We start from the raw sequence: 10,852 nt of genomic DNA, 5'->3' as shown, positions 1-10,852 counted from the left end.
CATGATGTACATCGTGAGGATACGGAACAACGAGTGGACTCCTTGTTAGTGTCGTCTAGGGAAAGATAATGATCGGGTGCTTGCCCCGGGTACTTGAGGTATCGCGGGTCGTGGATGACACGGAAGTTCCCCGGATCTTGTGGGTAAAGTTTGCAACCTCTGCAGAGTGTAAAACTATTCGAATAGCCGTGTCCACGGTCAAGGACAGTTGGGCGGTGCTGCTTAAACTACGTCCACGTGTTTACAAACCAGTGTGTGTGTTGGATAAGTGGGAAGAACTACTTGGGTCAAGTCAAGGACTTGACATGATTGAGTTGGGTTGGTGCCCACTCTATTTATGTTGATATCTGTAACCTGTCCTCATGGTTACTTGAATTCTCCTGATGCATGTCTTACACGTTGTTGAACATGTCATTGCACTCAAAACTAGCTTTCCGCAAAAATTTACCTATATCATGCATTGTTGTATCTTGAACCAAAACATGGGTTGCTTGCGAGTACATTCAAAGTACTCATTGGCTTGCCACTGGTTATTTAATTGGCCAGGCATGGAAGAACAGGAGTTCGAAGAAGAATTCTTTGGAGACGAACATGCGAACTAGGACGCTTCCCAGTCAGAATGCCTGTAGGGTTAAGGCAGATGGCATTGTTCTACTTATCGACGAAGATTTCCGCTGCTTGTGTTTCATTTGATGTTCAGCCCTTAAGGCTTTATCTATGTAAGACTTGACCATAATGGTCATGATTTGTGTAAGACGGTATGTATGGATGTAAGACTCTTGTTATTCAGCTTCTGTGTGTTCAGTGAGCATTGATCTCTGGGATCACTGTACACGTGCATTCGGTGATCTCGACTTATGAGTCGGGGTCCCCACAAAACGCTACATAGGCCAGCCCACTACCAAACTAGTAAGAGGATTTTCTTTTCTTTCTTCGGTTTTCTCTTCTTTTTTGTGGAATTGTATGCAAGAGAAAATATTGTTGCTTTCATAAAAAGAAAGGGAGAGCAGCCATTTTTATTTTTGACCATTGGTTCTTATTTTGGGGGTTTGGTCTTGTGTTTTGGCTGATTTCAACTGATATTCAAGATGTGTGTATATTTTTGTGTTTTTGTTTTGTGTATCTCGGCACATTTTGTACTAGTTGGGCAGGATGATCAAGAGGTGTTTGTGTTTATTTTGCACCCGGTTTCATAGTCCCACATTGTAACCCTATATGGCTATCCAGGGAACTCTTTTGATCAATATTGTAATCAACGAACCTTGATAGCTTTATTTTTCCAAAGTTGATGTGCGTTGTAAGAGCATCTACAGCCAGCCAGGCGTCCCAAACCGGTCTCAAACATCCAGACGACCCGTCCGGTCACTGACCGGTCATGAAATGTCGACCCAGAAAGGCGTCTCAAACGGTTCTCAAACGCCCGACCTGACCGGCATCCATCATATCCAGCCCAAATATGGGGCGGATATGGGACGCCCGGGCGCGCCCGCTATGTTAGACCCGACAGCCGACCCCACCCCAAATTGCATCAAATCCACACCCCAAAGCTGCCGGATCCATTTGCTCTCTCCTCTCTTCTTCCTCCTTCGTGTCGTCCATCTCGCAGCTCCGCCGCCGCGCCTGCTCCACAGCCGTTCCTAGCCTCTGCGCCGTCAGCTCTGACAGAGCAGTCCTCTCTCCCGTCCTCGCCGCGGGGGACGTTGTCGCCGGCCCGGACACCATCGCGGTACGTCCGGCAACTCTCCGTCTCCGCCTTACTCTTGATGTGTTCAACACATTGTATGGCCGGATTTTTTGTGATTTTATTAGGGAAAATGATGGATTCTGGTGCTTCGTCTGACGAGGAGTATGGACCGACGGAGCTTGATCAAATAATTCAAGATGAATTCTTCGATTCCTCGGATTTAGACGAAGGAGTGGGCATGATCATGCTCATGAACATGCAAGAGAAAATGGATTGGCAAGTGGAGCATATTCTCAACTTTAAGGACTCAATCAAAGGGAGAACAGTGATCAATCGAGATAGGGTGTCCGAAGCAAAGCTACTGCACTGGGACTACTTTGCTTCCAAGCCTATTTTCCCGGATGATCCATGGTTTTGTCATCGTTTTCGCATGTGAAAAACCATTTTTTGTGCATTGTGGAGGGAGTGAAGGCACGCGATGACTACCTCAAGCTCACAAGGGATTGTTGCGGACAACTCTATTTCTCTGCCAAGCAGAAGTGTGCGGCTTCTTTGAGGATGCTTGCACTTGGTACTGCTGTAGATATCGTTGGTGAGATGGTCAGGATGGGGGAGAGCACATGCCTGAAGACTACTATCAAGTTTTCTCCCACCGTGATGGAGGTGCTTAGACCTGAGTATCTCAAAGAACCAAATATGCGGGACACATAGAAGTTGTTGGCTACTGGAGAGGCTAGAGGGTTTCCAGGAATGCTCGGGTCAATTGATTGCATGCATTGACAATGGAAGAACTGCCCCAAAGGTTTGCGTGGAATGTATAAAGATCACACCAAAGAGGAGGGCATCATACTAGAAGCAGTGGCATCACATGACTTATGAATTTGGCATGCTTTCTTTGGAATGTTGGGTTCTCACAACGACATCAATGTGCTTCAACAATCTCCGGTGTTCAGGAGACTTTGCAATGGGTAATCAGCGCCATGCAACTACACCGTCAAGGACCGAGACTACAACATGGGATACTATCTTGCCGATGGCATCTATCCTCAGTGGGCGGTGTTTGTGAAGACCACATCGAAACTGCATGGTAATAAATAGAGCCTCTTTGTAACAATGCAAGAAGCGGCTAGGAAGGATGTGGAGAGGGCATTCAGAGTGCTACAAACTCGTTGGGAAATTGTTCGTGGGGCTGCGATGATGTGGGAAACAGAGACTTTGTGGCAGGTCATGATGTGTTGTGTTATTTTGCATAATATGATTGTTGATGATGAGGATGATGGTGTAGCCCAAACCAATGATTTTGAAGCACCTGGAGAACAAGTTGAAATCCCAGAAGATCAAGATGTAGCTCAGCTTATAAACTTTCTAGAGATGCATCAGAATCTTCGAGGTCATCAGGTGCACACACGGCTACTCAATGATGTTGTGAGCATACACTGCAAAAAAAGACACATCCGTGACATTTTGGGCCGAACGAAATTTTTTTCTGTCATACTTATGACACTTCTATGACGATAATTGTGACAAAACCCGGTATCATCATAGATGTGGCGGGGTCCTACTTCTATGACAAAAAATCATGACAAAAAATGGGCTTTTCGTCCTGGGCGGGTTGGAGACGCAGCTGCATGACATTCTTTGGGCTGTCCATGACGGAAAAAACCATGGTAGAAGCGAGGGCGAGGGAAATATCAGGGTGTTCCCGGTTATGGTGGGTGGTCGGGGCTAAGCGATGCGCGTTTCTCTCGTACACGCACGCGCGTGGGTGTGAGGCGTTGGGCTCTAACTGAACCCGAGCGAGGCGTTGGTCTCTAACTAAACTCGAGCGATTGCACTGCAGGCTACGCGTTACTGAACCCGAGCGATCGATCGATGGCTGTTAACTGAACCCGATCGAGCGATTCCTTCGCTACTACTGCTAACTAAAGCCGATCGATGCTGCCTATGGATGAACAGTGAGCGTTGCGGAGGGGGGGGGTGGATGAACAGTTCCCGGTGGGGGTGGATGAACAGGACCCCGTGGTGTTGCCTCTGGATGAATAGGACACCGATCGATCGAGCCGGTTGGGGCTGGATGAACAGGACCCCGTGGAGTGCAGGATGAACAGGACCACCCCGTGGAGGGCAGGTTGAACAGTAGACGGTGGAGGGCTGGATGAACAGTAGCCCGTGGAGGGGTGGTTGAACAGGAGCCCGTGGAGAGGGCTGGTTGAACAGTAGCCGGTGGAGTAGCGCGCGGTGGAGGCTGGATGAACAGGAGCCCGTGGATGAACAGTCGCAGGTGGAGGCTGGAGGAGGTCGACGGTGGATGAACAGTAGCCCGTGGAGGCTGGAGGGGGTCGACGGTGGAGATGAACAGTATCCCGTGGAGTCCCGTTTTGTGGTACGCCACAGCCCTCCCGATGAACAGGACCCCGTTTCGACCGTAGCGCTCCAACACAAGTCTGTTTCCTCCGTTTTGCGGTACGCCACACCCCTCCCGATCAACAGGACCATTGTTTCGACTGTAAGAGGTCCATTTCCTCCACTTTGCGGTACGCCAGACCCCTCCCGATGAACAGGATCCCGTTTCGAACGTGGCCGGTCGAACACAAGGTCGTTTCCTTCGTTCTGCGGTACGCCAGGCCTCGTTTGCATCGGCTGTTCCGTCCAAGCCCTCCCGATGAACATGATAACGCATTCCGTTCCGACCCAGCTGGTTGGCTCCCCATGAACACGGCGACGATGTTGTTTCTCCTTCCGACCCAGCCATATACGCGAGCCCTGGCCGTACATATGTGCGAGTAGGTGTTCGAGACCCTGCCCGTATGTAAGTACGTGGCCGTATTTTCTTTCTTGCACACTGGCCGCTGTACGTACGTGTACATGCTACGTGTGCGCCTCTACTACGAGACATGCGCGCCTCTACATCGACCAGTATGTATGTACATGTTCGCGACCAGAATGAAAATGCTACGTACGCTTCGACCAGGTGGGTCCCGACTGTCAGAAACTTCCTTGCGTGCGAAGATTTAGCTGGTGGGTCCCAGCAGTCAGGGGGGCAAATCGTTTTTTGTTTCTTGCCCGGACGCGCTTCCTTGTGTGCGAAGATATAGCTGGTGGGTCCCAGCAGTCAGGGGGAAATGTTTTTTTTCACGAAATACAGTGGCCCGTCCGGGGGTCCCCGTTGTCAGGTGGAGGAATAATTATTTTGCGCGTAATAAGGAGGCACTTCCTTGCTGTGGCCGTGGACCCAGCTGTTAGCCTCTCCACATACAGTCCACGTCCGATGGAAGCCGTTCCTTGACCATCTTGACCATGCCGCGCCGAGAGAACCAGGGCGGTGGACGACGGTGAGGCCTAGGAAGGGGACGACGCGGAGCCGGGGAAGACGCGGCAGTGGAAGCCTGAGCGGAGAGGAGTACGAGGGTTCAATGGTTCGGCTACGGTGTGAGGCTACCGTCGCCACAGGGCCTGGCCAGCGGTGGGAATATTAGGGGGCGGTGAGGCCTGCGCGGCAGCACAGCCGGCCACGGGAGGCAGGAGCATGCGGCACGACTGGTGCTGCTTTGGGCGGCTGGAGCAAAAAGACCAGAGATTGAAGAAGCACAACGGCCGTTTGATGGACATCGTACGGTCACTGGAGCTAGAATCGTTCATATTGACTAAGTTGACAAAGCACTCCTCCCCGTCAACTTAGTAGGCCCACAAGTCAGCCACCCACCAAGGTGGGTCCCAACTAGCAGGGGAATATTCATTTTTTTGTGCATAATAAGGCGACACTTTCGGTGGGTCTGAGCTGACAGCGGGGGGACATTTTTTTCGCGAAATACGGTGGCCCGTCCGGTGGGTCCCTGCTGTCGGCTGGAGGAATAATTATTTTCCGCGTAATAAGGAGGCACTTCCTTGCGGCTGCCATGGACCCAGCTGTCAGCCTCTACACGTACAGTACTCTTCCGATGGAAGTCGTTCCTTGACCATGTTGACCACGCCGCGCCGAGAGCACCAGTGCGGTGGACGACGGCGAGGCCTAGGAAGGGGACGACGCGGAGTCGGGGAAGATGCGGCAGTGGATGCCCACGCGTAGTGGAGTATGAGGGTTTACTGGTTCGCTACGGTGTGAGGCTACTGTCGCCACAGAATAACAGGGGGTGTGGGTGAGTACAGGGATGGTCTGGCCAGCGGTGGGAGTAGTAGGGGCGGTGAGGCCTCCGCCGCATCGCAGCTGGCCACGGGAGGCAGGAGCACGAGGCACGACCGGCGCTGGTTTGGGCGGCTGGAGTAAGAAGACCAGAGGTTGAAGAAGCACTACGGCCGTTGGATGGACATCGTACGGTCACTGGAGCTAGAATCGTGCATATTGACTAAGTTGACAAATCCCGCCGTCCCCATCAACTTAGTAGGCCCACAAGTTAGCCTGCCAATATACTGGGTCCCAGCTAGCAGGGGGAGTATTCATTTGTTTGTGCGTAATAAGGATGCACTTCCTCGCGTGCGAAGATATAGCTGGTGGGTCCGAGCTGTCAGCGGCGGTAACGTTTTTTCACGAAATACAGAGGCCCTTTCGGTGGGTCCCAGATGTCAGGTGGAGGAATCATTATTTTGCGCGTAATAAGGAGGCATTTCCTTGCTTGCGGCCATGGACCCAGCTGTCAGCCTCTCCATATACAGTCCACTTCAGATGCATGTCGGTCATTGACCACGTTGACCAGGCCGCGCCGAGAGCACCAGGACGATGGACGGCGAGGCCTAGGAAGGGAACGACACGGAGGCAGGCAAGACTCAGCAGTTGTTTCCCACGCGGAGAGGAGTACGACTGTACAAGGGTTTACTGGTTCGTCTGCCGTCGCCGGAGAATAATAGCAGGTGTGGGTGAGTAGAGGGATGGCTAGGCCAGCTATGGGAGTACGGTGGGGCGGTGAGGCCTGCGCGGCAGTAGAGCCGGCCACGGGAAGGAGGGAGCAGGCAGTCCCGCCGGCGCCTGTTTGAGCGGCTGGAGCAGGAAGAGCAGAGATTGAAGAAGCACGACGGCCGTTGGATGGACATCCAACAGTCACTGCTTGTGCGTCAACTTTTTTTAGGAAAGCCTCAAATCTGTGGAAAACAGCATACAACCCATCTGCCATTATTTCTAATAAATTATAGCCCATTTGCTAATTCTTAAGGTTTTTTGAAGCCCATATTATATTGTGGCCACGGTTAAAAAATTATACGAAATGTTGCATATTTCGGTGCAGTCCGAACTGTTTTTAATCCTGAAATTTCGAGTCACATTCAAACTGATTTTAAAAATAAATGTATATCAATATAAAATCCAACAAATTTTCCATGCATAAAAATTAATGCAATTTAAAATCTTGAAATGAAAATTAGAAATTTGAAAGTAATTGCCAGTTTGATGGGTTTTAAAAATGTACGACCCATTTCTCATTAGTGATAGGCCATTTTCTCGTCCAGCCGAATGAAGCTCTCCTCGTCTTGAAAGATTTGCAGCCCAACAGGCCTGACAAAGTGACTTACTTGGCAAATCACAAAAAAAACTGGGCTAGCCATTTTTAGAAAGAAAAAAAATACTACTGGGCTGGTCTGTGGTAAACATAAAAGAGAAGGCTGTCTAGACAGGCCAGAGTGCCCCGCACAGCCCAGTTGACACCCTGCTTCCGTCTCAAAAACAAATTAGATAAATGCCACAACAAATATGGCAATTAATAAAAATGCCACTGCAATTTCCAAACTTTGAAAAATGCCACTGCAATTTTTCAAACTTTGGAAAACGCCACTGCAATTTGCAAACTTTGAAAAACGCCACTCTAGACTTCGAAAAATGCCACTGGAAATGGCATGAAATGGCATTTTTCAAAGTTTGGAAATTGCAGTGGCATTTCTCAAAAACACCAGATTTGGAGTGGCATTTATTAAATTAACCCAAAACAAAAATAACTGGGCGAGCTGCTGGGTCCCTGGTGTCAGTCGCTCGTTGTGCAACTCTCTCGTTTATTGACTACGTTGACAATGGCATGGGACCCAGATGTTAGAAATCCATTAGGAGGAGCCATTTTTTATTGGATTAAAATAAGGAGCTACTTGCTTGCTTACTGCCATGACCTTGGCGGGTCCCTGCTGTCATCCTCTCCACGTACAATCATCTCCTGATTGTGCGCGCGTCAACTTGGTAGGCCCACAAGTCAGCCTCTAAACCCGTGGAGGACAAATACAACCCATTTAAAAAAATAATAGCCCATTCCATACGTTCAAACAGAAAGTTCAATATTCAGAGCAAAGTAACAGGTCTGATCCACATATAGAGTACTGAACTTCCACGTTGACAACCATCATAGCCAAGTTAACTATCTACTCCCACTAATACTCTAGTAGCATACAAGTACTAGCTTACTCTTAGCTAACTAGACGATGCCGGCCGCCATCTGCGGTACACGCTAAACGCCGGCACCGGCGTCCTCCGCCTCGCCTTGGACTAGCCAGAGGTGCGATAGGGCGCGTTGCTCGCGCGTGTTGGCCCTTTCCATGCCGGCTGGTCCACCGAAGCTTCGGCTTCTAAGCGGGAAACCCACTTAACGAGCTGGTAGTAAAAATTGGCGTCACGAACGTGGTGCATGCCCGACAGCCTCCAGGGCTATCTGTCCGGCGTCGGCCTCCACGTAGTCCACCCAGGTGCAGGCGCTTGATACGTCTCCAACGTATCTATAATTTTTGATTGCTCCATGCTATATTATCTACTGTTTTGGACATTATTGGGCTTTATTATCCACTTTTATATTATTTTTGGGACTAACCTATTAACCGGAGGCCCAGCCTAGAATTGCTGTTTTTTGCCTGTTTTAGGGTTTCGAAGAAAAGGAATATCAAACGGAGTCCAAACAGAATGAAACCTTCGGGAACGTGATTTTCTCACCGAATACAACTCAGGAGACTTGGACCCTACATCAAGCCAACTAACAGGAGGCCACGAGGTAGGGGGGCGTGCCTGCCCCCCCCCCCAGGCGCGCCCTCCACCCTCGTGGGCCCCTTGTTGCTCCACCGACGTACTTCTTCCTCCTATATATATCCACGTACCCCCAAACGATCAGAAGAGGAGCAAAAACCCTAATTCCACCGCCGTAACTTTCTGTATCCACGAGATCCCATCTTGGGGCCTGTTCCGGAGCTCCGTTGGAGGGGGCATCGATCACGGAGTGCTTCTACATCAACACCATAGCCTCTCCGATGAAGTGTGAGTAGTTTACTTCAGACCTACGGGTCCATAGTTAGTAGCTAGATGGCTTCTTCTCTTTTTTTGGATCTCAATACAATGTTCTCCCCCTCTCTTGTGGAGATCTATTCGATGTAATCTTCTTTTTGCGGTGTGTTTGTTGAGACCGATGAATTGTGGGTTTATGATCAAGTCTATCTATGAATAATATTTGAATCTTCTCTGAATTCTTTTATGTATGATTGGTTATCTTTGCAAGTCACTTCGAATTATCAGTTTGGTTTGGCCTACTAGATTGATCTTTCTTGCAATTGGAGAAGTGCTTAGCTTTGGGTTCAATCTTGCGGTCTCCTTTCTCAGTGACAGTAAGGGCAGCAAGGCACGTATTGTATTGTTGCCATCGAGGATAACAAGATGGGGTTTTCTTCATATTGCATGAGTTTATCCCTCTACATCATGTCATCTTGCTTAAGGCGTTACTTTGTTTTTTACTTAATACTCTAGATTCATGCTGGATAGCGGTCGACGAGTGGAGTAATAGTAGTAGATGCAGGGAGGAGTCGGTCTACTTGTCTCGGACGTGATGCCTATATACATGATCATACCTAGATATTCTCATAACTATCCTCAATTATGTCAATTGCTCAACAGTAATTTGTTCACCCACCGTAGAATATTTATGCTCTCGAGAGAAGCCACTAGTGAAACCTATGGCCCCCGGGTCTATCTTTATCATATCAATCTCCTACTACTTAGTTTTTTACTTTTCCATTTACTTTGCCTTTATTTTACTTTGCATCTTTATCATAAAAATACCAAAATATTATCTTATCATATCTATCAGATCTCACTCTCGTAAGTGGCCCTATAGGGATTGACAACCCCTATTTGCGTTGGTTGCGAGGATTTATTTGTTTTGTGCAGGTACGAGGGACTCACGTGTAGCCTCCTACTGGATTGATACCTTGGTTCTCAAAAACTGAGGGAAATACTTACGCTACTTTGCTGCATCATCCCTTCCTCTTCGGGGAAAACCAACGCAGTGCTAAAAGAGGTAGCAAGAAGGATTTCTGGCGCCGTTGCCGGGGAGGTCTATGCAAAAGTCAACATACCAAGTACCCATCACATACCCTTATCTCCCACATTACATTATTTGCCATTTGCCTCTCGTTTTCCTCTCCCCCCAATTCACCCTTGCCGTTTTATTCGCTCTCTCTCTATCCTCCCTCTCTTTCCGATTACTCCTCTTACCGATGCTGAATCTTGTGAAATTAATACTGCTCTGCTGAATCTTGTCATGAAAGATCCGTTCTCCGACCTTCCTAGTGAAGATGTCGCTACCCATCTAAATAGCTTCGTTGATTTGTGTGACATGCAAATGAATAAAGATGTGGATAATGATATTGTTAAATGGAAGCTATTTCCTTTTTCACTTAGAGATCGTGCTAAAGCCTGGTTTTCGTCTTTGCCTAAAAATAGTATTGATTCATGGAATAAGTGCAAAGATGCTTTTATCTCTAAGTATTTTCCTCCCGCTAAAATCATCTCTCTTAGAAACGATATTATAAAGTTTAAGCAACTTGATCATGAAGATGTTGCACAAGCTTGGGAGAGAATGAAATTAATGATATGTAATTGGCCTACTCATGGTTTAAATTTGTGGATGATTATACAAAAAATTTATGCCGGATTGAATTTTGCTGCTAGAAATCTTTTGGATTCGGCCGCGGGAGGCACTTTTATGGAAATAACCTTAGGAGAAGTTACTAAACTCCTAGATAATATTATGGTTAATTATTCTCAATGGCATACTGAAAGATCTACTAATAAAAAGGTGCATGCGATAATAGAAATTAATGTTTTGAGTGGAAAGATGGATGAACTTATGAAATTATTTGCTAATAAGAGTGTTTCTTCTGATCCTAATGATATGCCCTTGTCTACTTTGATTGAGAATAATAATGAATCTATGGATGTGA

Source organism: Triticum urartu, chromosome 7 (assembly GCF_003073215.2).
Source record: "Triticum urartu cultivar G1812 chromosome 7, Tu2.1, whole genome shotgun sequence".
NCBI classification, from domain to species: domain Eukaryota; kingdom Viridiplantae; phylum Streptophyta; class Magnoliopsida; order Poales; family Poaceae; genus Triticum; species Triticum urartu.
The sequence above is the reverse complement of the archived record's forward strand: the minus strand, read 5'-3'. Positions refer to the sequence as shown.